We start from the raw sequence: 25,760 nt of genomic DNA, 5'->3' as shown, positions 1-25,760 counted from the left end.
ATATCTAGAGGCCATATATCCTTTTTTCTGTTAAGGTGTTCCCTGGTGGTTTATCTATTTATAGTCAAGGTCTTTCAATTTTCTCCCACTCAAGATCTTTGGCAATTTCATTCTTTCCCCCTCTATTTTCCTCCTACTGTTAACATTCTGAATTCCTCCCTTCTCATAGTGGTTTCTCTGGGGGTTAGATCTTAAAGTGCTTAAGCCTCCTCTTATGGGCTTGGCAATTCTTGGTTAATCAACCTAGGGTTGTTGTCTCATATTGCCTTTTTTTAGAGGGGGAGCCAGAACTTGCCCCAGCTTGATGCTGAGGGACTGTTTCCCCTCAGGTTCATTGGAATGTCACAAAAAAGGCCACCCTCCCCACACATACTGCATCCCGTCCAGTTCCCTCTGCTCCTCAGTTCTCTGAACCAGTGGCAGGGTAATGCTAATTTGTGGTTTTCTAAGTCAATATGAAGCCTACAGGGATATATTTCTATTTGAGTTTAACAACTGTCCTACACCATGGAGATAGTTGAAAATGCTTCATCTCTGATGCACAGTTTCTATTATGGAGACGTTTCAAAAGTCATGAGTGTCCGAGAAAATGTCTAGTCCTCCATCTTGTTGGACATGTGATCCAGAAACAAGACATACTTTTCACATGTGGATAATGTATTAATCTGGGAGAAAGAGTCATTGGCAATTGATAGTGATGTTAAAAATTAGGCCAACAAAACCCCACAATTACAATGCTTAAACACTTATATTAAATGTAACCCTCTTTCTGGAATTACAACTGGCCACAGTTAAAATTTAGGAGAAAGAAATTATTCTATTTATGCCTATATTCAAAACCAAACCTTTAAAAAAAACCTATTCAACAGTCACTTAGTAGGTGCCTACAGTCTAGGCACTGTGCTAAGTGCTGGAGATAGAGGGATAAAAAAGGGAAACAAGTCCCTACCCTCAAGGAACTTAGATTCTATAATAAAGAATATGCAAACTAGTAGATACAACCTGCCCAGATACTCAGAAGTTTTATACTGGGCCTAAACTAGATTAGCAGCACTAGGAAAGAAAATAAAGTGCAAGATGAAAGAGAGATTCAAGCAAGGAGCCATGTTACTTTGGTGACTTGCCAGATGTGTCAGGGATGATCTCAATGTTTTGAACTTGGGTGAATGGGAGAATGATAGAAACCGGAAATTCAGAAAAGGGATTGAAATGATGTTCATTTTTAGAAACACTGAATTTGAGTTTCATGTGGAGATATGTGGCAGGCAACAGAAGACTGGAACTGAATCTTAGAAGACTATTTGGTACTAGAGATATGGACAGCTGTGAGAGTTAAAGTCATGCATACAGAGAAATTCCCAAGTGAACTGTAGCTTGAGAAATGTGATTCTGTAGCCTTATTTGCAAATTACCTTTCCACAAGGAGCCACCTGACTTCAGCATAACCAATAGAATCTAGCATAAAACATTGTAATGCAGAATTCATAGGTCTAGAATACTTATTCCAGGTTCCATGTAAAATATTCTAATATATCTCCAAAGTGAACTGGGTATCACTAACACAATATTTTTTTAAATTCAGGAATAAAAAAAAATATATATTTATTTAAAAATCTAGCTTTAACAATTAACTGAAAAGCAGTCAATACCACTTATGTTTTAAAAATTTATTTCACCACATTCTATCCCTCCAACAAGCTTTCCTTTGCTTTTTTGGCAAGTGCACTTACCAATACAGATGGCTACTTTGTCTCTTCCTATTTTTCCAATTTTCTTATACTTTATTTCCCTCCATGCACCTTACTGGTGCAACAATACTAACCTTCTTGCTTGTTCCTCCTAGCTCCATGCTTTTTCACTGGCTGCTGCCTATACCTGGGAATGTTCTCCCTCCTCTTATCTCTGCCTCTTGGCTTCCTTTAAAAGTTCAGGAAAATCCCACCTTCTGCAAGAAACCTTTTCTGGTTCCCCTTAATGTTAGTGCCTTCCCTCTGAGATTATCTCCAATTTATCCTCTATATACCTATTTGCATGTTTTCTCCTCCTACTCACTCACTGCTATCTTCCAAAAGAAAAAATAGACATCAATATTATTAATTTACAAATCTCATTCAAGTCTTGTTAAAGATGCATATACATGGTTCTAAAACACATTCTCAACTGTTAAAACACAGAGGAAGCCAGGTTAACTTTGTGGACTAGCATATCACACTTCTTAAATAAATCTTCTACTAAGAATGCAATCTAATAAGCTAGAAAAACTGAATAAATTCTGGGATAAAGTCCACTGACCACAGTAAAATCCTTAAAGAAAAACTATAGATTTAATCATATTTATTAGCATAATTGCTTGGCTTATTTTTAGTTCATAAAACTAAATAAACAAAAAAGCTAGATTTTAAAAGGGATGAGAAAAAGAGGCAAAAGCCATCAGTAAATAATTTTTATGTGAATTTAGTTTTTGGACTTGAGTCATTGCCAGAAAGCAATGTGAACCCTCTGGACCTTTGCTGCTTCATAACCTAGAATTAGGAAGGTAAATATGCTGTTACTATATTGCTCCCCATAGCAGTAAAAAGCAATTCTATCCTTCTTAACCATCTCCTTTATGTCTTCTCATTGCTTTCTGAATGAAAGTGAAAAAAAAAAAGAAAGGTGGGAGGGAAAAGAGGAATGATGGCACTGAATCTTATTCACTGAAATTTCCTAGGACCTATTGTAGAGCACAGTGACCCAAATCTGCACAGGATATAATTTTCTGATACTGAAGACAAAACTAGGATTCCTCATCACGACCAAAACAAAACAAATAAGAAATTATTATAGTCTAAAATTTTCCCATTTCTGAAATAGTTTTTAAGTAGAACTTTTTTGAAGTTCAAACTTCAGGTCACTTGCAAATTACATTCACATAACACGTTTCAAGCAATGTTAGCATTAACTTGAATAGCTCTTAACCAGTTCTAGCAAAAATATGAGCCTGGTCCTAAAATATAAGGAATGGAATTTGATTGCTTCAGGCTTCCTGCTCCTGAACCCATCCCCTCATCTTTAAAAGTGGGAAAATGAAAAGACTTTAGATGAACACCAATCTAAGAGACAGTCAACAATGTTTTCAAGGTACAGATCTTAGAAACAACATAACAATATTACTGGCATTTTCAGGACAATCAGTATACATACTAATCTTTAAAACTGCTACTAACATTATTTTTTAAAAAGAGAAATAAGAAAACATCAACAATAAACATGTAGTCTGACAATGGGGGTCTATACATAAAGATATATGTATCTTTACACGGAGTGTAAAAACACGGAGTGCTCAAATTGGGGAAGAGTATTCGCACAGTGCAGAGCAACAGAAAAAAAAAAACAACTCTCAGTCCCACCTATTAGTGCAAAAAAGAGAGGAGAAATGTACCTTCAGAAGCCACCAAAGTAAGGCAGCAGGAAACTCTCCTGTTTGATTCCCTGCAACCCATTTGCCTGGAGCTCAGAAGGGTGACAATCAAGACAACAGAAATACTGTCAATATCCTGTTGTCCAATTGGAATATGATGTCATAGAACAGCAATAATTCCTCAAATTTGTTCAATTATCTATATGTGGATAATTGGAATTTACTATAAAAAAGAGAACTGCCAACTCTCCTGCGTTTCACGGGGATTCAGTTGGAATCAAGAAAATTCCTGGCTTCCAATCATTGTTTTGTTTTTTCCCTGGGATACCAGGAAGCAGCTGTGTGTAGTTGCTGTGCCACCTTGTGTCCATGCCTGGTATTTATTTCACAGTGACCAGGAGAGGGAAATGGGGTGTTTGTGGGGGAGGGAAGGGAAGTGATGCACAAAAAAAGTACCAGCTATTCTTTTGTCCACAACTCACCTCTCCCAGATAATCATCTCTAATGAAAGCATACTGGATTGACAAACATGAATTAATGCATCCATGATTTCTGGAAAGTGGCTACTTCCTTCACAAAGCCCAGCTGAGCCACTCTTTTCTCAATCTGTGCAATTCATGCTATCAACTTTTCACAAAACCCCTGTGGCAAATTTATATACAAATAAAATTTCATTACAACTCGGAGTTCTATAGGAAGCTACTTCTTCCACCAGTGCTTTGTTGAGCTAATAAAGGTAATCTTATATAACAATGCCCTGGTCCCTGTCCAAGGAACCCTTTAAAAAGAGCTTGAGGGAGCTGGCACTGTAGGTGGGAAAATGACAACTGAAGTGAGTTTTTCTCTTGACATCAAGATGCAATTATCCTTCAAGTCTTCTTACTCCTCCACTGAAAATTCACAGGAAATCAAAGTTCTAAATGATTCAGGACCTAGGAGGAAAGGGATATTAAATGTATGTCCATGATACCTCTCTGCCTTATTAGGTTCACAGGGCTTCTTTTCATTTACTAAACTACCATATAAAGGCTGTCTAATATTTTATCTTTAAATTAGATTTTTGCAACATTTGATTTAACAAAATAATCTGGTAGTCCCTATAGCTATTATATTGGAATGTACTGTATGTAAATGGCACCCAAATACCATCACATGCCACACCCAATTTCCTAAGTTCCTGGGAGGGTAAAAAAAAAAAAAGTAAACATACAGAGTATCTGAAAGGGCAAAAAATTAACCTGATCATATTTCCTTCCTTTATCATTTTCTCTAACTCCCTTTAAAAGTTCCTTGTGGTTTCCACTCTACCTTTTCACATATCTTAATTCAAGTATCTTAGGCACATTTTACACTACCATACTTAACAGGTCTACCCATCATAAGCTTGTTTTTGAATAGTGCTCTATCACAAAAATATCTAATTTCCTTCTACTTTTCTGGTGCTCCTTTTATTCCCCACTTCTCAAGTAGAGCTCAAAATATGATCAAGTTTTTGATGAGTAGCAACGAAAGAGAACCAGAAATAAAGAAAGTCATGAACTGTTTACCTATGTCAGCTTTTAAACAGAAAAGGAAGGGATTACTTGTAAAGTGTGTGGAAAGAGTGACTGTTGGAGTATGCTTAAAAGCCCATCCCTACAGGGCCAAAGCTGTTGACATCCTTCAAAAGTTTCTTTAAAAAAGGAATATTGCTGTGTCTGGAAAAGGAAAATTATTATCCATGTGTATGTGTATTTTATCTGTGTGTATCTCTCAAATATCAGAAAAAGTCTAAAGTACTTAAAGTAACTTGCAAAATACAATTTAATGCTGACTTCAGGTTTATTATAAACTGAGATATGTTCCTTCTTATTTTCCTTTCTTTGATTAACAAGCCTAATCCTAACAGTAAGATAATTAACTTATAAAAGGTCTATAAACTATTTTAGAGAACTAGGATGTCATTTAATTCACTAGAGTAATTTTAGTTCATAAGATACTACTTAATAAATATTACATTGTTGATATGTTACAATACATTTCCTACTTTTAAAAATCATATTTTTGCATGAATCTGAAAGTAGAAGATACAATTTAAATTCTTTCTTATATACAAATTAAATTTAATAACAAAATTGGAAAGCAGAAATTAGTGTAACAGAAAAGTGTTGCATATAGAGGAGACTCTCATCTCAGCAGATCCTTGGCAGCATCATTCTCAGCAAGTCACTTCACCTCCAAGTGCTTCCCTCTGAATCAACCAATTAACAAACATTTATCAAGTGCCTTTGTGCCAAGAACTGTGCAAAGGTTTCCTCATCAATAAAACAACCTAAAATTATTTGTCCTAACTACCTCACAAAACTGTAAACATTGTAAACTTTAAAATAGCATAATATATGTGGGTAATAATTATTAAGAGAATAGCAGCATGGAATATTTTTTAAAAATATATTTCAAACTTGCTTGAATAATTTAGAAAGAATGAGTCTTGCCTCAAAGACTTTACTAGCTGTGTGACCCTGGACAAGCCTTAACAAGAGGTTAAGTAATTCTATTTGTCTCAGTTTCCTCAACTGTAAAATGGGGATAGTAATAGAACCCACTACTCAGGGTTGCAGTGAGGATTAATTGAGAGAGTTTTTGTAAAGCACTTTTCAAACAAAGTGCTACATAAATGCTAATTATTTTTACCAAATAAAAGTTCAAAATGATTATTACTGAGTCTTCTGGATAAATAGGGGAAGGTCTAGCTCCTAGCCTTTCTGCAACACTCATTCACAGGGCTCCTTCCCAGCATTTCTTGGGGCTTCCTACAATTCCACTCCCAACAGTTACCTCACCTGAACCTAACAATCTTTCTGTCTCACACAAACTTGTCATCGGAGGCCTAAAGACCAGAGATGATAATAAGCTACCTAACTGAAGGGGCAGCTAGGTGGCAAGGAGGTGCAGTAGACAGAGGGCCAGATTTGGAGTCAAAAAGACCTGAGTTCAAATCCAGCCTCAGATACTTACTAGCTAGGTGACCCTAAGTAAGTCACTTAACCCGGTTTGCCTCAGTTTCCTCATCTGTAAAATGAGCTGGAGAAGGAAAAGACAAACCACTTCAGTATCAAATGAGGTCACCAAGAGTTTGACATGACTGAACAACAAACTCATTCCTTAAGAATGAACAAATTTGCATCCCTTCATATCTTCCTCATCTCAGTGACTCTGAACACCAAGCTGTTATTGCTCAAACCTCATTCTCTTTCTCTCCTCCTCTCAAATGCTGCCCACTAACTGTTCCCTAATTCTAATTCCCTTCAATCCCAATATGACATTCTAAAATTGCCCATCCTTTCCATACCAGTCTCTAGAATGCCTGCTCCCTAAGTAACAAAACTAGCTGTCACCTTTTCCTTTCTCACTCCTATCGTTTTGCACTCCCTCGTGATGCCACCCTTTTCAGCACTGTTTGCACTTTTACTTTTACTTCCCTCACTCACAGTTGAGGTGGGAGAGTTGAATATCTCCTCACTCACCACTGCCACTTCTAGGCTCTCTCCTATCACCATCACTCACTAACATGAGTGAATTCTGAGGTTCATTCAGTGCGTATCTACTACCCCATCAAGATTCTGGTAGCTGTTGTTTACCAGCCTCCAGGAAACTCTCCTTCCTTCCTCAATGATTTCAGTGCCTGGTTCACAGTCTCTCTTCTCCCCAACTCCTGACCTTATATTAGGGGACTTTAACATACATAGTGGTAATTCCTCAAACAAATCAATCTCCTACTACTCTACCACACCACTTCAGCTACACGCAGAGATTGTCATACCCATCTTGCCATCACACACGCAATTCACTTCGAAGTTTATGAATTCTGAAATTCCTTATCTGATCACAATCTGTTGTAGTCCCACAAGTCTGTTGCAACCCCTCAAGCCTGTTCTTCCTCCTCAACTTGACCTCCAAACCCTTCACCCTTCAGTTCTTTCCCAGGTCATCACCCCTGCAGAGGCTACACTCTCCTTCCTTTCCCACCTTGAGCCCTTGGTGAACTGGTTCAGTTGTACACTGTCCTCTTCAGTCAAGTTCCTTCCCTCTATATCTTCCTACCAGTCTTGCCCTGGTAAGCCTCTGCCTTAGATTACTCTCATCATTCTAGGGATAATAACAGTACTACCTCACAGGGCTGTTGTGAGGATCACATAAGATAATTTTAGTATAGCAACTGGCATATATTAGGTGCTTAATAAGTACTTGTTCCCTTCTCTCCTCCCTATCTGCTATCTTCACTACTAACCCCACACCTGCTGTTGAATGAATATGGAGAAAGTCACAAAACTGACTGGGTCCACTACAAATTTGTTACATAACCTCAACTGGGTACGCTTTGCGGCAAGGCAATCCTTTATTTTCACTCCACTTAACAGTATTTTATTTTTCACTCCACTTAATAGTATTTTATTTTTTCCAACTACTTGTAAAGATTGTTTCAACATTCACTTTTATAAGATTTTTGAGTTCCAAATTTTTTCTCCCTCCCTTCCCTACCCCACCCCAAGATGGTAAGCAATCTGATATAGGCTATACATGTACAATTCACAACACTAGTCATGTTGTGAAAGAAGAATCAGAACAAAAGGGAAAAACATGAAAAAGAAAAAACAACAAAAAAAGATAAAATAGTATGCTTTGATCTACATTCAGATTCCATACTTTTTTCTCTGGATGTGGATAGCATTTTCCATCACGAGTGTCTTAGAATCGTCTTAGATCATTCTACTGCTGAGAAGAGCTAAGTCTGTCAAAGCTGATCATCATACACTGTTGCTGTTACTGTGTACAATGTTCTCCTAGTTCTGCTCACTTCACTCAGCATCAGTTCATGTTCAGTCTTTCCAGGTTTTTCTGAAATCCATAATGGAATTCTTTTACACAGAGCTAAGTCTAACAAAGCTGATCATCATACACTGTTGCTGTTACTGTGTACAATGTTCTCCTAGTTCTGCTCACTTCACTCAGCATCAGTTCATATTCAGTCTTTCCAGGTTTTTCTGAAATCCATAATGCAATTCTTTTACACCTGCCTAACTGATTCACTGTCCCTTTCACTACAGGCTTTTCCAAACCTTTTCATCCTTCCTCTTATCTCCCATGTCTACTTCTCCCCCTACTCTCTCCGCTGAGAAGTTTGCCTCATAATTTACTGAAAAAATTGAGGCCATTCACACAGAACTTCCTCTCTTTTCTTCCTCATCTCACATCACTTAGGTGCCTTCCCCCATCTCCTCCTTTAATTTCTGCCTCACATGAAGAGGTGGTCCTTCTCCTTGCCAAGGCAAACCCTTTACAGGCACAAGTGGATCCATTCCATCCTACCTTCCCAGTGGATCGTCTCCTCTTACCATCCTTATTGTCTCATTAACCTTCAGTCTCTGTATATTAACCGTTTTCCTTTTGCCTACACACATGCCCATGTTCCCCTCACCACACCCTCAAAAAGTCCTCACTTGATCTATGCATTCCCTATATTCTTTCTACCGATATCCCTATATGTCTGTCTATCTCTGTATCTCTATGTCTATCTACCTATATATATATATCTCCTCCTTTTTGTGACTAAATTCCTTGAGAAGGCTCTCTACAATCAGTGTACCCTCTACTTCCTTTTTTCTTTCTTCTTAACCCTCTGTAGTCTGGCTTCTAACCTCATGGATTCAACTAAAACTGCTCTCCAAAATTACCAATGATTTCTTAATTGCCAAATCTAATGATCCCCCCCCCCATCTTTAACCTTCTAGACTTCTCTGCAGCCTTTGACACTGTCTCTGACACACTGTCATTCACCCACTTCTTGATACTCTCTTGGTTTTCATGACACTGCTGCTCTCTTCCTGGTCCTCCTCTTGCCTGTCTGACACCTCTTCCTCTGTCTCTTTTGCTGGATCTTTATCCAAGCCATGCCCACTAACACTGGGCTTCCTCTAAGCCTCTGTCCTGGGTTCTCTTCTCCCTACATATTATTTCACTCCATGATCTCACCAGAATCCCATGGATTCAGTTATCATCTCTATTCAATAATTCTAAGATCTATTCTCTCTTGAACACCAAGTCTCACATCTCCAAATGTCTACTGGAGAGCTTGAATTGGATGTTCTATAGACATCTTAACCCAGTCTTCCTTATGTTAGTGCCTTCCCTCTAAGGCTGTCTCCAATTTATTTTGTATATATCTTGTTTACACTGAATTGTTTGCACTTTCTCTACCCCATCAGACCATGAGCTCCTTGAAACTTTTTTGCCTTTATATCTCCAATATTTAGCACAGTGTCTGGCTTATACTAGGTATTTAATAAATGCTTATTGACATAACTGGACTTCTAGAAACTTAGTGGTTTTTTTTTCCCAAGTAAGGTAAGTTCAGTTACCTTTTAATATAAATTTGTCTCTTTTCTCTCCCTTACAATGTAAGTTCTATAAAGCCTACTTTCAAAAGATCTGGCCAGGCCTCAGCATTACTTCCTAACTGTTATTCTGAATTAAGGTTTTATTGTTTTGGTGGGGCTCTGGCCATAGAGGTAACTTCTAAATTATGTTTTTCTCCTTTAGGTGAGTATCCCAAATCTTGATCTGCTTACCTGACAAAGTTGTTGTGAGGCTCAAATGAGATAACATTTAAAAACTATTAGTACTTCACAATTCCAAGGACCTATGATTTTATTACTGTGTGTACTGCCTCAACCAAGAGAGATTTTAACTCTTTATAAGCCTGTGGCTGAAAAAAAAAACACATTACTTGGCAGTTAGCCTTCCAGTGATGAGACTGACCCTTTAACAACTAAACGCAATCTGTCACTGGTCTACACTTTAAGCCTTTCCAGCTAGGTGTGACATGCCAGAAGTTGCTCTAGAGATCCAAAGGTTAAACTACACCATGACAATGCTCTAGACTGAACTTCAGTGGAGTCCTCTTTTGATCTCACATAATTTTAAAATTATAAAATCTGGCAGCAGGTAGTTGGCACACTGGATAGAGCTCTGGCCTTAGAGTCAGGAGGACATGAGTTCAAATCCTGTCTCAGACACATGACAATTACTATCTGTGTGACCTTGGGCAAGTCACTTAACCCCGACTGCCTCACCAAAAAGCAACAAACAAACACCAATAAAAACCCCTTATAAAATCTTACACAAATATAAGACTTTGTTCATATTTAAATTAGTTTCACAGACTCTCAGACTTGGAAGACCTCAAGGGTCATCTAGTTTTAAATTATAACTCAATAAGAATCCCCTAGTACAACATACCCAAGTACAACATATCCAGCTTTCATTTCACAATTTGGTTTCTGAAACCTCATTTAACAGAAATCAATGATCTTCTAATTGCAGACCTGACAGCCATTCCTCAGTCCTCACCCTTCCTGTTGGATTAGACAATGCTCTTCACCCTCCCCTTCTAGATACTTCTACTCTGAATTTAGTGACAATGATCTCTCTCGTTTTTCTCCTTCTTCCCCCCTGTCTGACCATTCCTACTATCTTTAGATCATCATCCCTATCACAACCTCAAATGCAAGTGTAGCTAACGGTACCCTATGATTCCTTCTCTCCTCTCTTCTACATGACCTCATCAGCTCTAATGGGTTTAATTTTTATCTTTACATGGATGACTCCCAGCTTTATATGGACAGCTTTAATTTTTCTCTCTTGAAAAATATATAACTCGGGGATCTCACTTCTAGGAATATATACATCAAAATATAGGAGCAGCTTTTGAGGTAGTAAAGAAATGGAAACAAAGTAGATGCTAGTCACTGAGAAATGACAACACATTATGGGACATGAATGTACTGGAATAACACTGTATCATAAGAAATGATAAATAATGAAGAATTCAGAGAGACACAGGGGAAAACACATGAACTGATGCCAACTATATCAGCAGAAACAGGAAAATAATATGTTCTATAATGATATTAACAAAATAATAAATCTGAATTTTGTGTAATTATAATGACCAAACTTGCCATCAGTGATGAGCTGAGAAAATGTGGCTTTGCCTTGCAAAGATAATCTTAGAGTAGGAATGTGTAATATTTTGTATACCCTCAAAAAAAATTTCTATGTTGGGTTTGCTAAAATTTCCCCCTTTTAAAATCTTTGTTCCAAGGGATGACTTGCTGTGAAACAGAAGAGTGGGGTTATTACTTAGAAATGAAGGTGGCATATAACAATAGTTCAAAAAAAAAATTAAAGCCTTTGGCAGCTAAAATGTTCCTCTTCCTCCTCCTCCCCAGCCCTCGCGTCTTTTCTTCTCCTGACTAAACATCTTTAGCTCCTTCAAATAACAACCTCACGGCTTCTCAGCATTCAGATCACTCTTCTCTAGATATTCTCCAGCTTGTCAATGATTCCTTAAATTGCAGCACCTAGAACTAAACAAAATACACCAGATCTCATCTTATAAAAGTAAAATATGGGGCGATTCCTACCCGATGTGTTCTGGACTCTATACTTCTCTTAAAGTAGACTAATATTGCAGAAGTTATTTTTGCTGTCACATTGCAAAGTTGACCTAGACTAAGTGTGCAGTTTACTAAAACTCCAGATCTTTTTGTTTGCTTTCCTTCAGCACACATCAAAACAGGGAGCAATATGAGTAGCTGGTGAGTTTGAAAATTTGCTAAATCACAAAAGGCACTCTGAATACAGTTAATTACCACTATAAATCAATCTTCTGATGAGGAACAGTCAGTGAAAATGCCCAGAGTCAGGAGATAGAGTGTCTTGTTCAAGGAATGAGCAAGGAAGCCAGTGTCACTGGACTAAAGAATTGTATGTTGAGGGAACAGGAGAAGGGTAGTGTAGGGTGTAAAAAGACTGGAAGGATGGAGGAGAGAACAAATTATGAAAGACTTTGAATGCCTGGAGGTGATAGGAAGCCATTGGAGTTGGCTCAGCTGGGGGAGCAGGGTGGCTGACATAATCACACTTGGCTTTAAGAAGAACACTGTCAGTGGACAATGGACTGGAGTTTGGGGAGACTTATGGCAGGCAGATCAACCAGAAGGGCTACTGTAATAGTACAGGTATGAGGTGATAAGGGCCTGTACCAGGGTGGTGGCAAGTGTCAGAGAGAAAGGGAGATATTATGAAGGTAAAATAGATAGAAATTGGCATCAGAAAGGACATTAGGGGTGAGAAAGAGTGAAAAGTCAAGGATGACACCTAGGTTGCTAGCCTGAGTGACTAGGAGGATCATGGTGTCTTTAACAGTAAGACGGAACTTAAGAAGAAGGGAGGGTTTCAGAAAAGGTAACGAGATCAGTTTGGGACATGTTAAGCTTATGATGTGACATCCAGTTTGAAATGTCCTATACACTACTGGAGATGACAGAAAGGTTAAGGTCAGACAAGTACATTTAAGAATCATCAATATAGAGATAAATGGATCTATGGAATCTGATGATATCACTAAGTGAAACAGTATAGAGGAAAGTGAGAAGAAGACCCATGACTTAGCCAAGATACCCAAGATTAGTGGACGTGACCTGGAAAAAGACCCAGCAAAAGATACTGAGAGGGAGCAATCAGATAGGTAGTAAAGGAATGAGAAGATATACTACTGTCACAAAGACCTAGAGAAAAGAGAGTACCAAGAAGAAGGTAAACAGCAGTATCAAAGTTTAGAGTGAGGCCAAGAAAGATGAGGATTGAAAAAAAGACCATTAGAGATTGTTAGTAACTTTGGAGAGAACAATTTTGATTGAATTATGGGATTAGAAGGCAGTCTGCAGAGAGTTAAGAACAGAGTAAGAGGAAAAAATGTGGAGGCATCTATTATAGAGAGCCTTCTCAAAAAGTTTTATCATGAAAGGGAGGAAAGAAATGGGACTATAACTAGTGGGGATGAATAGCTCAAGTGAGAGTTTTCTGAGGAACTGGGGTGTATGTGGGGGGGGTGTGAGATTGAAGATAAATGAGAGGAGGCAATCTGCTGGAGAAGACAGGATAGGATGGAACCACTTGCAAATGTAGTTATTCAGTCGTCCAATTGTATCCAACTCTTTGTGACACCCTGGACAATGACAATAGTGTCCATAGGGTTTTCTTGGCAAAGATACTGGAGCGGTTTGGTATTTCCTTCTCCAGTGAATTAAGGCAAACAGAGATTAAGTGACTTACCCAAGGTCACAGAGATAGTAAGTATTTGAGGCCAGATATGAACTCTGGTCTTCCTGACTCTAGGCCCAGTGCTCTACCCACTGAGCCACCTAGCTGCCTCTGTAAATATAAAGGGATGTGCTTTGGCAAGGAGAAGGTCCACCTAATTACGTGAAACATGGGTTGAAAGAAGATATAGTGGCAAAAGGCATCTGAGTAAGGTGAGATAAGGAAGAAGGGACAAGAGAGAGCCCTCTGAGAACAGCCTCAATTTTTTCCATTAAAATATGAAGCAAGATTCTCAGCTGAGAGTAAGGGGAAGAGGAGACATGAGAGGTCTGAAGAGGGATAAAAAGGTTTAGACAAGCCTCTGTGGGGAGCAGTATGAAGAGCTAATTAGGAAGGTGTAAAAGAACTGCCTTGCTAATGATGAGGGCTCAGCTGATGTTATATAACAAATAGTGGCCCCAGTCAGTGCAGTTTCATGATTTTCTCCAGCTTTACTCAGCAGCACTTTTGTAGAAGCAGAGGGAGTGAGGATGAGAGTGATGGCTTGGTGGGGCAAGATCTGTGCTAAGATAAGATAAGCAACAAGGAACTCAAGACAAGAGAGAGTATAAAGTTGAACTGATTTGTGAAGGAGTCAAAATGGGGAAAGAGAGGAGAGTATATCTAGTGCAGAGTGATGACCTGAGAAAGAAGTGAAGGGTCAAGGCATTAGAGGTCACCATATAGACAAAGAACAGGATTTGGGGTTGTAGGACAGAGTGATAGATAGAATCACCCTAGATCGTGATGGATAAAGGAACTTCAGAGTTCACATGAACATAGAAGTGAGGCATTTGTGTATTATAGCAAAACCAAAGGTATTACCATATGCAGCTAAAATGGAGTGCAGGAGTAGTTCGTGGGATGGGAAGAGTTGAGCAACTGAGAGGTTAATGAGTTTGAGCAAGTTATCAATATGTATGTTGCATGAGGGCAGGAACTGGGGAAGAAAGAAAGACCACAAGCCAAGTACTGAATTTACTGAGGAAAGAAGGGGAGTTTCCTGGAGTGTCCCAGCTACCAAAATCTTGATTGAATGATAGATTTGATCTTAAAGGAGAAAATATTACTGAGTGATGGTGGTAGGGGAGAACCCAGAAGTGATAAAGGTTATTCCAACTCCTTCATTTCAACCAGTGAGTGGGGGTGGGGGGGGAGTGGAAGGGGGTGGAATAAGTGAAAATAAAGCCAGTGATAGACAAAATGTCCAGAGAGGCTATGTCATCAGGAACAAGCCAGATCTCAGTGGAAGCCAGAAGCCAGAAGTAGTGGAAAAGGAAAAGATTAAAATAAAGGCAAATTTTTTGCCCACAGAACAGGCATTCCAGATAGCACAGTGTATGGAGTGGGAAGCTTTAGAGTGAGAGATAGTGAGGGGGGTTCAGTTGAGGGCAACACAAAGGCAAAGAGATAAGCCAGTACAGTTTAAAATGGTGGATATGCAAAGCGTCTATCATATCTACATTACACAGTTTTATTTGCAGTCAACTGGTGAACAACGTATGTTATTAAGAACCCAACTATTTTTGTTGGTTCTCTCAAATTCTTGCTATGTTTAATTTAGTTCAAACAACAAGTGTCTACTACCCATGATGCACTGGACTAGGTACTGGGGACACAAAACTGAAATAAGATATGGTCTCTGCCCCTTAAGAGTTTTATAATCCATACAGATTAAGACCAATTATATAGCTATATCATAACTTTTATTGTAGTTAAATGCATATGAGAGATCCAAATAGGGTGGTATGTGAGATTTGAGAGGACTATATAACCTCAGCAAATCCCTTAAATGACAATGATTCTCTTCTCCTCCTGCTTTCCTGGCAGGCATGAGTAGATATTGCTCTTACTACACATTGTGCATTCCAAGGCCCACTAAGTTCTGTTTGGGCAAGTGAATGAGGAAGGAGGAAAGAGGTGTGGAGCAGAAAATTCTTCCATGTCACTGCAAAGCTTCCATAAAACATCCAGAGCCAGCTTATCTGCCTATAGAAAATCAATGATCAGTAAGGTCCTAAAGCTATCACATACTTAGTGGCATTGCTATGACTACATATATCTAAAAAAGAGGCAGAGAGAGTTTTTCTTCTATAGGACATTCTCAACTAGATTTATTTCTCCTAAAGCTAAACATAGCAACTGAAGATTTTATTAAGGAACAAAATTCTCTGAAAATAAAAATAATAACCATAGCCTTGAATTTCAAATTAAAAAAAAAACCCATGATTTATAAACTTCTTTGTTTCCCATTCTCTTCCTCTCAAGCCCTTTCTTATTTTACTTCTCAATTAAAGAAAGATCTCAATAGCCATTTTCCCATGGGAAAAAAAAGTGAAATAGAACATAAGCTGCTTCCACCTTTGTGGGATTGGAGGGAGGGGGTTCACATTTATTGCTCCTTTGCTCTGGGCAAGTGCTTCTTCCTCTTCCATTGTGGTTCTATGGAAGGAGCACCGGGTTAACAAAAGACTTAAGTTCGAGATTTTGCTATCACTAATTGTCTTTGAGCAATTATCTTTTGGGTCTCAGATTATACATCTGACAAATCATTGGGTGGCACATTACCAATATCCAGTTCTCAAATTTCAAGACTCTAAGATTCAACTTTCCTTTTAAGTATTCTTTCTTTCTAACTTTACCAGAAGCTTTTAATCCTATCCTTTAGCTTAAAATGCGTGCTCAAACTCCTTCCTTCCCTTTTGCATCTTCCTCTAGCTCCTTCTCTCTTAGGTAAAGAGGTGAATTCCCTTTTTCCTGTTGTGCTAAAGTCTTTTCCTCTAACAATTACATACCATCTCCTCCTTAGACTCTGTGTTTAATTTCTGCCACTACTATGGCACTTAACACTAATTTAGCAAATATCTGAAAATTTATTCTGTGTAGATATAAAGTTAATGAAGAAATAGTTTCTGCCTTCAATCTGTTTACAATCCAATAGGAGACAGGATAAAATAAGGGACTGAACATATTGTGTAGTAGCGAGTTTAGCATAAAACTTTAGTAACCTCAATCAGAATAATTTTGTGACTTTAACCACTTTACAACTCTGAGGTAAGAACTAAGAAGGTGGATGATTGGGGATTTGCAAATTACTGCCCACCCCAGTGTAGGCCCATCACCTCATACCTGGACTATAGTTTCTCCAGAAGTTTCTCCCCTCTCCAAGTCATTCTCCACTGAGCTGTGAAAGTGATCTTCCTAAAGCACAGGTCTGACCATGTCACTCTCCGACTCAATCAATCTCAGAGGCTTCTTATCACCTACAGGATTAAATAGAAATCTGTTTGGCATTCAAAGCCCTTCAAAACCTAGCCCAGGCTTTCCAGTCTTCTTACACCTTATTCTCTTCTCCCCTCATGTTCTCTGATCCAATAACATTGGCCTCCTTGCTACTTCTGGAATAAGATACTCTATCTCTTGACTCCAGGCATTTTCATGGGCTGTCCCCCACTCATGGAATATTCTCCCTTTTCATCTCAACCTCCTAGATTCCCTGGCTTCCTTCAATTTCCACAGGAAACCTTTCCTGATCCCCTTAATTCTAGGGCCTTCTCTCTATTGATTATTTCCAATTATTTGCATCTTGTCTCCTGAAATTGTGAGCTCCCCAAGAGCAAGGGCTGTCTTTGACCTTTCTTTGTATCCCCAGTGCTTAGCACAGTGCTTTCGCATAGCAGGTGCTTAATAAATATCTACTGATTGACTGCCTAAACAGTGGAAAAGCAAGGAGGAAAGGGATTCAGGAGTGAAAGAAGATTTCAAGATCAAAATGGCTAACCATCAAGTCAAGATTAGTCAGGGAGGGAATCAGAGAATCACAGAGTTAGAAGGGACCTTATCTTGTCCAACACATGCCTGAAGAATATCCTCTTCTACAACATTAACAACAAAAAGGGAACTTAAGAGTGATAAGTTGGAATATGAGGAAAGACTCAAGGGACTTGGTTAGGAAAAGGAGGAAGGGTATGTTTTTGAGAAGCAAGGGATAGGATGGGAAGAAAATCAGAGAAAAATTTTAAGAGTTTGAGACCTTAGAGATGGACCAATTTTAAGTAATGGTGAGCTCCAAGGTATGAACTCCTAGGTGGGCTCGAGGGGGTCACAATACACAGTTTAAAAAGCACTAAAGGGATAGCAAGTGGAAAAAAGTTTAAGAAGCCCTGGGCTAGAAGAAGCAGAGAAGTAATTGTGGAGATGAGGAAGAGACTTGTGTCTGAATCTTTCCTATGACATGGGCTATGTGCCATGTAGACAAGTACTTAACCTCTGTGAACCTCCTATAAAATGGAGAAAATAATACCTATACTTCCTACTTTACAGGGTTAATTAACACTCAAATTAGGTGGTGCATATGAAATACTTTGTAAACATTAAAGTGCTGTATAAATATTAGCTATCCCTACTATTAGTAAAAAGAGATGTTCATGAGAGTTGAGGCAAAGGTCCTGTAAGTCAGAGGTGTTAGAAAGGTTAACAACATAAATATCAAGTCATGGAGGATGAAAACTGGAAAAGAGACAAGAAAGCTAAATCAACTGGCAAAATCATTGAGGAAGGAGAGAAACAGCACCCAGATGCTTTGAGGAGATTCAGAATTCCAAGACACTGTGAAATATCATTACCCATTCTGTCAAGGCTGTATTACCAATGCATTTTAGGTGAAACTCTACCCTATGTGAGGTCATCACTATGGGCAGCTGGTAGGCAACCAGTCCCAGAATGGTTGAATGCTGGTCTCCAAAGATGTCAGATCCTATTGCTTAAGCTAAGAAAAATATGGCACCACTGCTGTCCAGTCTTCCTGCTTGACATTCAGGGTATTTGGGCAAACAGACCCTACCTTCTTTGACCAGAGTACGAGAGACTTTCAAGGCAAGGGCTTCATAGATTATTAAAGTATATCCCCTTTCTTTGCCCTATCTCTACTGAACACCTTCTCTTGTGGAAGACACATTACCTCTTCCAACCTGTTGCCTGATGTCTTTATTCATTCTCCCTCTACTCACTTGCAAAAATAAAAGGCTTTTCAGTTTTGGAGAAAGCCTGGGGTGGGAAGATGCAATCTCCTTATTCTGTATCACTCACCTTCATATATTTCAGTGTGATGTGATTAGCCCAATCTAGATCTTACTATCTGTCTGGAGCTATGCTATAAAGTTTTCTGTGTTTTCCTTCCTCTCCTTTCCCTCCCATTTGCAGACCCCCTTCCCTACTTACCACAGCCTTATCCTTACCTACTCTGGATCACATTCATATATGTTCCTTGGAGGCAAATATTACCTCTCCTCTAGATCCCCTCCCCCAAAAAAAGAAGACTGGAGGAATGTCTCCACCTCACTACCACTACACACACACAACTAGCATTTATGGAGTGCTTTAAAGTTTGCAAAGCACTTTACATGTTATCTCATTAATATAAAAACTGTACTGCCAATGAACTGTGTCTGTGGCAGAGAAGGGGGACTAAGAGATGTAGCATCCTCCCACCCCCAATAGATCCTGTCTGGTACATTTACTGAGTCCCTATATATCTACTCCCCAATTCCTCTATCCCTCTCTAAGAAACCTCCTTACCCAGTATGGAACGGCTATACTAGTTTTAGTTTTTTTTTTAAATTAAATTATTTATTAATTTTTAGTTTTCAACATTCACTTCCATAAGATTTTGAGTTTCAAATTTTCTCCCCCTTCCTCTCTTCTCTGCTCCCCAAGACGGCATGAAATTTGATACAGGCTGCACTTATACATTCATATTAAGCATATTTTCACATTAATGTAAAGAAGAATGAGAACCAATGGAAGGAACCATGAGAAAGAAGAATCAAAACAAAACAACAAAAGAAAAGGAGAGCAAATAGTATGCTTCCATCTGCATTCAGACTCCAAAGTTCTTTCTCTAGATGTGGATAGCATTTTCCATAGTGAGTCTTTTGGAACTGCATTGCAGAGAAAAGCTAAGTTTATCAAAGTCAGTCATCACACAGTGTGACTGTTACTGTGTACAATGTTCTCCTGATTCTGCTCACTTCATTCAGCTAGTTTTAGATTTAATACAACTAAAGTAAATAGGGCCAGATTCCTGGGTAGAATAAAAATAGTGACAATCAATAGATCTGTCAAGTCATCAGAACCAGGGATGGTGCTGTGCTAAGGCAGAAAGAGGTAATAAGGACTCCCAAATTATCTTGTATTCACGTATTTATTTTAAATACATGTGCTTGTCTCCCATGATAGAATGTAAGTTCCTTGAGGGCAAGAACTCTTTCTTTCTGTCTCTCTCCAGCAGCTTACTCTATGTTTGGTTTATAGTAGGCACTTAATAAGTGTTTGTTGATCTATTGTTTGTTGAGGGTATATTTACTAGTAAGAACTTAAAAAGGGGGATTTCTGAGTGATAGCATACAACAAGAGTCTACAATGCCAGTGTCAAGCAAGAAAAATGCTATCTCTTCCTCCAAACCCTTGAGTAAGGGAAAGCATAAGAAAAGATGCACTCAACTTTGAGTAGAGTGATAAGGAATATGGTATCTTTAGGGGAAAATCAGGTTTCACTTAATAAAAGAGATGGAAGTATATGAGGAAAGACCACTTATATACCAAAATGTTCACAGCAACATTTTTCTAGTAGCAAAAAATTGTAAACAAGATGGATATTTGCCCAAGGTGAAATAGGTGGGAGGGAAAAGGCACAGTACATGTATGTACTGGAATATTATGTAGTAAAAAAAAAAAAGGAAGGAGGAATTCAGAGAAACATTGAAATATTTTTAGGAACTGATGCAGAATGAAGTAAGCAGAAACCAAAACAAAGAAACAAACAAACAAAAAAACCATGCACAGTGAATACAACATGAATGAAAAGACCACTAAAAAAGCTGACCTTGGAACTGAAAAACCAGATAAGGTCTCAGAGAAGAGATAATGAGAACTACCTCTCTCCTACTCATGGCAGAAGAGCAGAGAACTACTTTGCATGCACCAGCAAATGAGAAGATGTTTTTGTTTAATTGCTCTTCTCCCTCCCCCCCAACACCACCCAAGAATAGGCTATAAAGACAAAAGGCATCAATACATTTATGTTAATAATGATAATAAAAAAGTAAGCTAAAAATATTCTACAGAATAACTGTATCTGATAATATAGGCAACATTCCATACCCATAGTTCCCTCCCTCTCTACTTAAAAAAGGCAAGGGTGTTTATCATCTATTCTTTAGGACAAAAGCTGGTCATACCAACTAATCTTAATTTATGTGTGTCTGTGTGTTATTTTCATTTACATTACTGCAATAGTATAATATTATTCTTCTATGTCTACTTTCTTCACTCTTCAGTAGTTCCCACAAGTTTTATTAAATTTTGTCCAGTGATCCAGGCTGTTAGGATCTTTTGGTATTCCAACTTGATTATTTGTTGTGTTAGTTATACTTCACGGCTCTGTGCTACCTGCAAACTTGATAACCGTAACACCCATGCCTTTATCAATATCAGTGATAAAAATATTAAACTGCACTAAGCAAAGCATGAATCCATCTCCTTCCAAAAGACAATGAATCACTAAAGACTACTCTTTGGGCTGGACTATTCAATAAGCTAAAAATCAGTCTCATTATGTTATGGCATAATTCATATCTCTCCATTGTTTTCCCCAAAATAGCAAGACTTTACCCATGTGCTTTGTAAAAATCTAGGCAAACTATATCTATAGCAACTACAAACTTATTAATTATGAAGAAAGGAAATAAAGTTAGTCTAGTATAACTTTTTTTTTAACAAATTTTATTGGTCATAGGTTCAAAGACTCAGGGCTAAAAGGCACCTTAGAGATTATCTAGCCATATGGATCATAGCCCAAAGGGACTACAGAAAACATGCAGTCCAATTCCATCATTTTACATACAAGGAAATCAAGGCCAAGAGAGTAAATGATTTGCTGGATGTCACACAATAAGTAGTAAAGCCATGATCCAAACCCATTTTTATGATGCTAAATCTAGATTCTCTTCCATTGTATCATGCTCTCTTTCAGCACCAAACTACAGAAACTATAGGTACCAATGAAGCTTCCCTTTTCCATTAGTTTCTACATCACAGTCATTTCTGGAAATACCTCCTCCTCCCCTAACTAAAACCTCCCTCAAAGAAAAAGTTAAGCAAAAATCCTCAATGCAAAAGCTGTGCTTGACAATACAACATTCTGCCCAAGCAGTCCCTGTCTCCCTGTCAAGAGAAGGAAGAATGCTTCCTTACCTGTTCTCTAGGTCCTTTAGTCATGATCTATTGTTTTTGTGTTTTTAATAACCCCTTTTCTAGATGGGCATCCAATTAACCATCTTTAACCATCCCTTTAATTATATGGTCTAGGATTTGACCAGAAAATAAAGCTAACTTTTTTTTCCCCTAAACCAAGATATCTATTCATCTCCAGTCCTCTAACACCTTCCCTGTTCCTCTATGACTTGGCAATAATATCCACTACTTATTTTTAGTACTAAAAAACATAGTTTATATGGGCAGCTAGATGCTCTCTTACCATCTTCTTACTTATTAAGACTGATGAAGTAATGCCCTGGGTAACTTGGGAAAAAATGGAGTTGAGGGCACAAATAGCTGGGTTAGCCTCAGTCAGAAGGAAAGAGATCTCATCCTCAGAAACAGAAAGGAAGGAGGAGAAAATGGATGAAGACAGAGATTTTGAGGTTGAGACAGAAAGGAACCCAGATGGTCTCAATCCTCTCAGTAAATTATAAGGCAGGATCATCTGCTCAGAAGAGTTGAAACAGAGGATTTGAAGAGAAATAGGCCTTGTGGAGAGTAGGAAAGGAGTCAATAAGTAACACACAAAAAGATTGCTAATTAGCAGTGCAGCATAAATCTAACGTAAATAAAATTTCATATATCCAGTAACCTCCCCTCTCTTGCATATAGGTAAAAAATGCCAAAATAAGAGAAAGGAAAGCCTCTGAAAAGCCAAAAGATACATCACAAAATGCTTGTACTAAAACTTCACATTTTATTCACAGACAGGCACCTCAGGTTCTTCCTAACAACCAATGAGTTCATGTTTATAAGGAACTTTGAAATTTACACAAGGCTTTCGTTACAACCCTATGAAGCAGGCAACATAAGTATTACGCCCACTATATAGACGAGGAAATAGAGATCAGAAAAATGAAGTGATTTGTGCAGAATCACAAAGCTGGTAAGTGGAAGAAAGATCACTCAAATCCTACATCTATTTACTCTTATTCTGGGCACAATTCTAATAAACATTCTTTCCCAATCTACAAGCAGAATTGAACAGAATTACTAACTAGTCATCATCACAGAAGTGACAGCTAATAGCCAAAGAAAAGACAGAAAAATGATAATAAGCATAAGGAAAAATTTAAAAGATTTAAAACTAATATGGATCCATTTGGTATAGTGGCAAAAAGGCCAATGTATCTAAATTATTCCCGTATAATACCAAATTTCAACAATCTTCATACTGACAATCCTGCATCCTCAAGAAAAGTTTAAATATGCTCACATTCTAAAAAGATAAGTTAATACTTTAAAAAATTTTCCATGCAAAATAATTAAAAATTTTGGCACCTGAAAGACTAAAACACCAGTTAAATGGAAAATTCACTTAGTGAAACATCTCCCTGCTTAATGATGCTAGAGAAATGAGGTACCATTAGATATTATGTATATTAGCAATGTTGCTTATTCAATATTTACTTAGTGTATCTTAACTATATTTGCCAGATGTGTCTTTCAAGGAGATCATAAGCTCTTTACAGATATATTTAGCTATGACACTTTAAACTCACAGTCAAATATAATGCCATATACCTTGTGGGTGCTTAATAGATGTTGGTTAATGACAAGGAAGATGAAATTAGGATCAAATTAGGATCATACTAGTTTATGGACCTTAAACATTTGTGTGTTAAGGCATGCATGTTATCTATTTGAAAAATATGCTCTTGACAAAAAGGTCACCAGGCAATTTACATATTTTATTCTATTAAGCTCTAAATTTTGTAAGTATTTGTGGTCTATATACATGTCAATTAAAATACGTGTAATGTGTGATGGTTACTCAAGGTGTAAATTATTCCTTGAGAATAAATTAGGTACATTGAAATAAAATCCAAATGAACACAATAGCAGGTACCAAAGGTGGGGAATAATTTCTTAGTGTACTAAGAATAAGGTGTCATGTCACACTGAGAAGAGATAAATGTAGACTGGACTAAGGAGACTATGTTGCTAAGAACTATACCCTGTTTTTGTGTGATGTTGATTCTGGGAAAGAAGATAGCAGTATTTATACAGTACTTTTTGGTTTACAAAACACTTTCTCACAACTCTGGGGTAGATAATACTTTGAGCCTTTGTTGCAACCTATCTACCTACGAATCTCAACCTCAATGGCTCATTTACATATTTTCATAAATATCCAAACAGTCAGTCCACATTTAAGTGCTGAGAACCATGCTTTACATTGCTTAACATTAAGTGAACACACATGTAATGTCCATCAGTTATTCCTTGCTCTCATCACATGACCAGCCCATCTTCTTTTCTGGTCATACAGCTCCCAGATGGGATACTTTATGTAGCTTTTAAGTCTTAATTGGTAATGTGTCGTACCCCACTGAAGCCATCCATTCTGCTTGATATTACCCGTTAACAGATCTTCAATTTAATCCTTCAAAGACACTCATGAGTGGTAAGACTTATTGTTATTCCCATTTACAAATGAATAAATAAATTCATGGTGGTTAAGTGGCTTCCCTATAGTCACATAACTAGTAAGTGGTACAGAGGAAACTTGAATGTAAGTTTTTTGATTCTAAGCCCATTGTTCTTTCCATTACACCTTAGTTCAGCATGCTATAATGCAGGAGAAAGCACAATGGACTGAGGTCCAGAAGACAAGATTCTAATCCTTGCTTTTCATTAATTAGCCATGGGCTTTTGGGTAAGTCAGAGATCTCAGACGGCTCAGTTTTCTCAACTATAAAATAAGGGGATTAGACTATCACCTCTAAAATCCCTTCCATCTTATGAGTCTTCAATTGTCTACATAAAAAGCACTGTTCATTCATAAGCATTTATTAGGGTAAAAAAAGATCCTGTGAGTTCTAAAGTATTGAGGTAGTTTCAAAGCAGCAGGGAACAAGGGTTTCCAATAAGGAAGGAGGAGCAGAGATCCCAATGTGCAGGGGAAAAAATAACTCTTCTGGAGGAACTGTCCATGAGTGGTTGAGATGTTCTGGGGAAGTATTTGGAATAAAGACCTCTTAAGGAGGAGACAGAAGCTATAGCCTCATTATGTTTACTCTTCTCTTTTCTCTCATTATTTCTTTTCCTGGGTTTCAACCTTTAACTTCCCTGTCCTTGATAAGCAACCCCAATAAGGAAATCATATTATTTTGACAAGTAGTATATTGGGAAAGAGCAGGGGTTCCTAGCCTGGGGTCCATGAATTTTTTAATGCATTTTGATGACTATATTGCAATATAATTGGTTTCCTCTGCAATTCTATGTATTGTATTTTATGCATTTAAAAACATTAATTATTCTGAGAAGGGAGCCACAGACACTTATCAGACTGCCAAAGGGATCTACGACACAAAAGAAGGTTAAGAACCCCTGCTCTACAAGATTTTTAGATTTAAAGACAGAAGGAACTTTGGAGGCTGGTCATCTATCCAACCACCTCATTTTACAGATAATGAAACTAAGACCCAGTGGTTTAGTGACTTGCCTCACATCACACAAGTGACAGACTCAAGATTCAAACCCAGTCTTTCTGATTCCTAATCCAGCTCTCTTTCCACTACAACACAATGGCCAAAAAGTCAAAACAAATTACTTTTTTCTCAGTAATCCATTACTCTTCTGAATTCCAACAGTATTTTTGGTGCTTTTTTAATGGCACCACATCTATCTCACATTATGATCATTTCTGCACATACAAACTCATGAAGCATAGGGACTTTGTCATCGCCATGAAGGCCAGCCAGTGAAACTGAGGGAGAAGAAAGGGGAGGAGAGAGGAAGAAAAACTTACAGACCTCCCCTTCCCTTTATCCATTATGAGCCACCATAATTAATCCCCATCCCCACTAGGTCCCACTGTCCTCACTCCCCCAATCTCTACAACACAGAAACC

General features: G+C 38.0%; 1 protein-coding gene across 2 annotated transcripts in view; it reads right to left on the bottom strand.

Moving 5' to 3' along the window:
* PLAG1 (PLAG1 zinc finger) overlaps window positions 1-25,760 on the bottom strand; it is a 71,346-nt gene that overhangs the window by 32,803 nt on the left and 12,783 nt on the right. The window contains exon 2 of one of the 2 annotated variants that reach the window (XM_021005944.2): window positions 16,715-16,848. The exons of the other annotated variant lie outside the window; for it this stretch is intronic. The gene's annotated coding sequence lies outside the window, so the exon portion shown is untranslated. The remainder of the gene's footprint in view (window positions 1-16,714; window positions 16,849-25,760) is intronic. 2 annotated transcript variants of the gene reach the window in all.

This window comes from Phascolarctos cinereus, unplaced genomic scaffold (genome assembly GCF_003287225.1).
Source record: "Phascolarctos cinereus isolate Bilbo 61053 unplaced genomic scaffold, phaCin_HiC Scaffold_4;HRSCAF=312, whole genome shotgun sequence".
Classification (NCBI taxonomy): domain Eukaryota; kingdom Metazoa; phylum Chordata; class Mammalia; order Diprotodontia; family Phascolarctidae; genus Phascolarctos; species Phascolarctos cinereus.
This window is presented reverse-complemented; position numbering and strand designations above follow the sequence as displayed.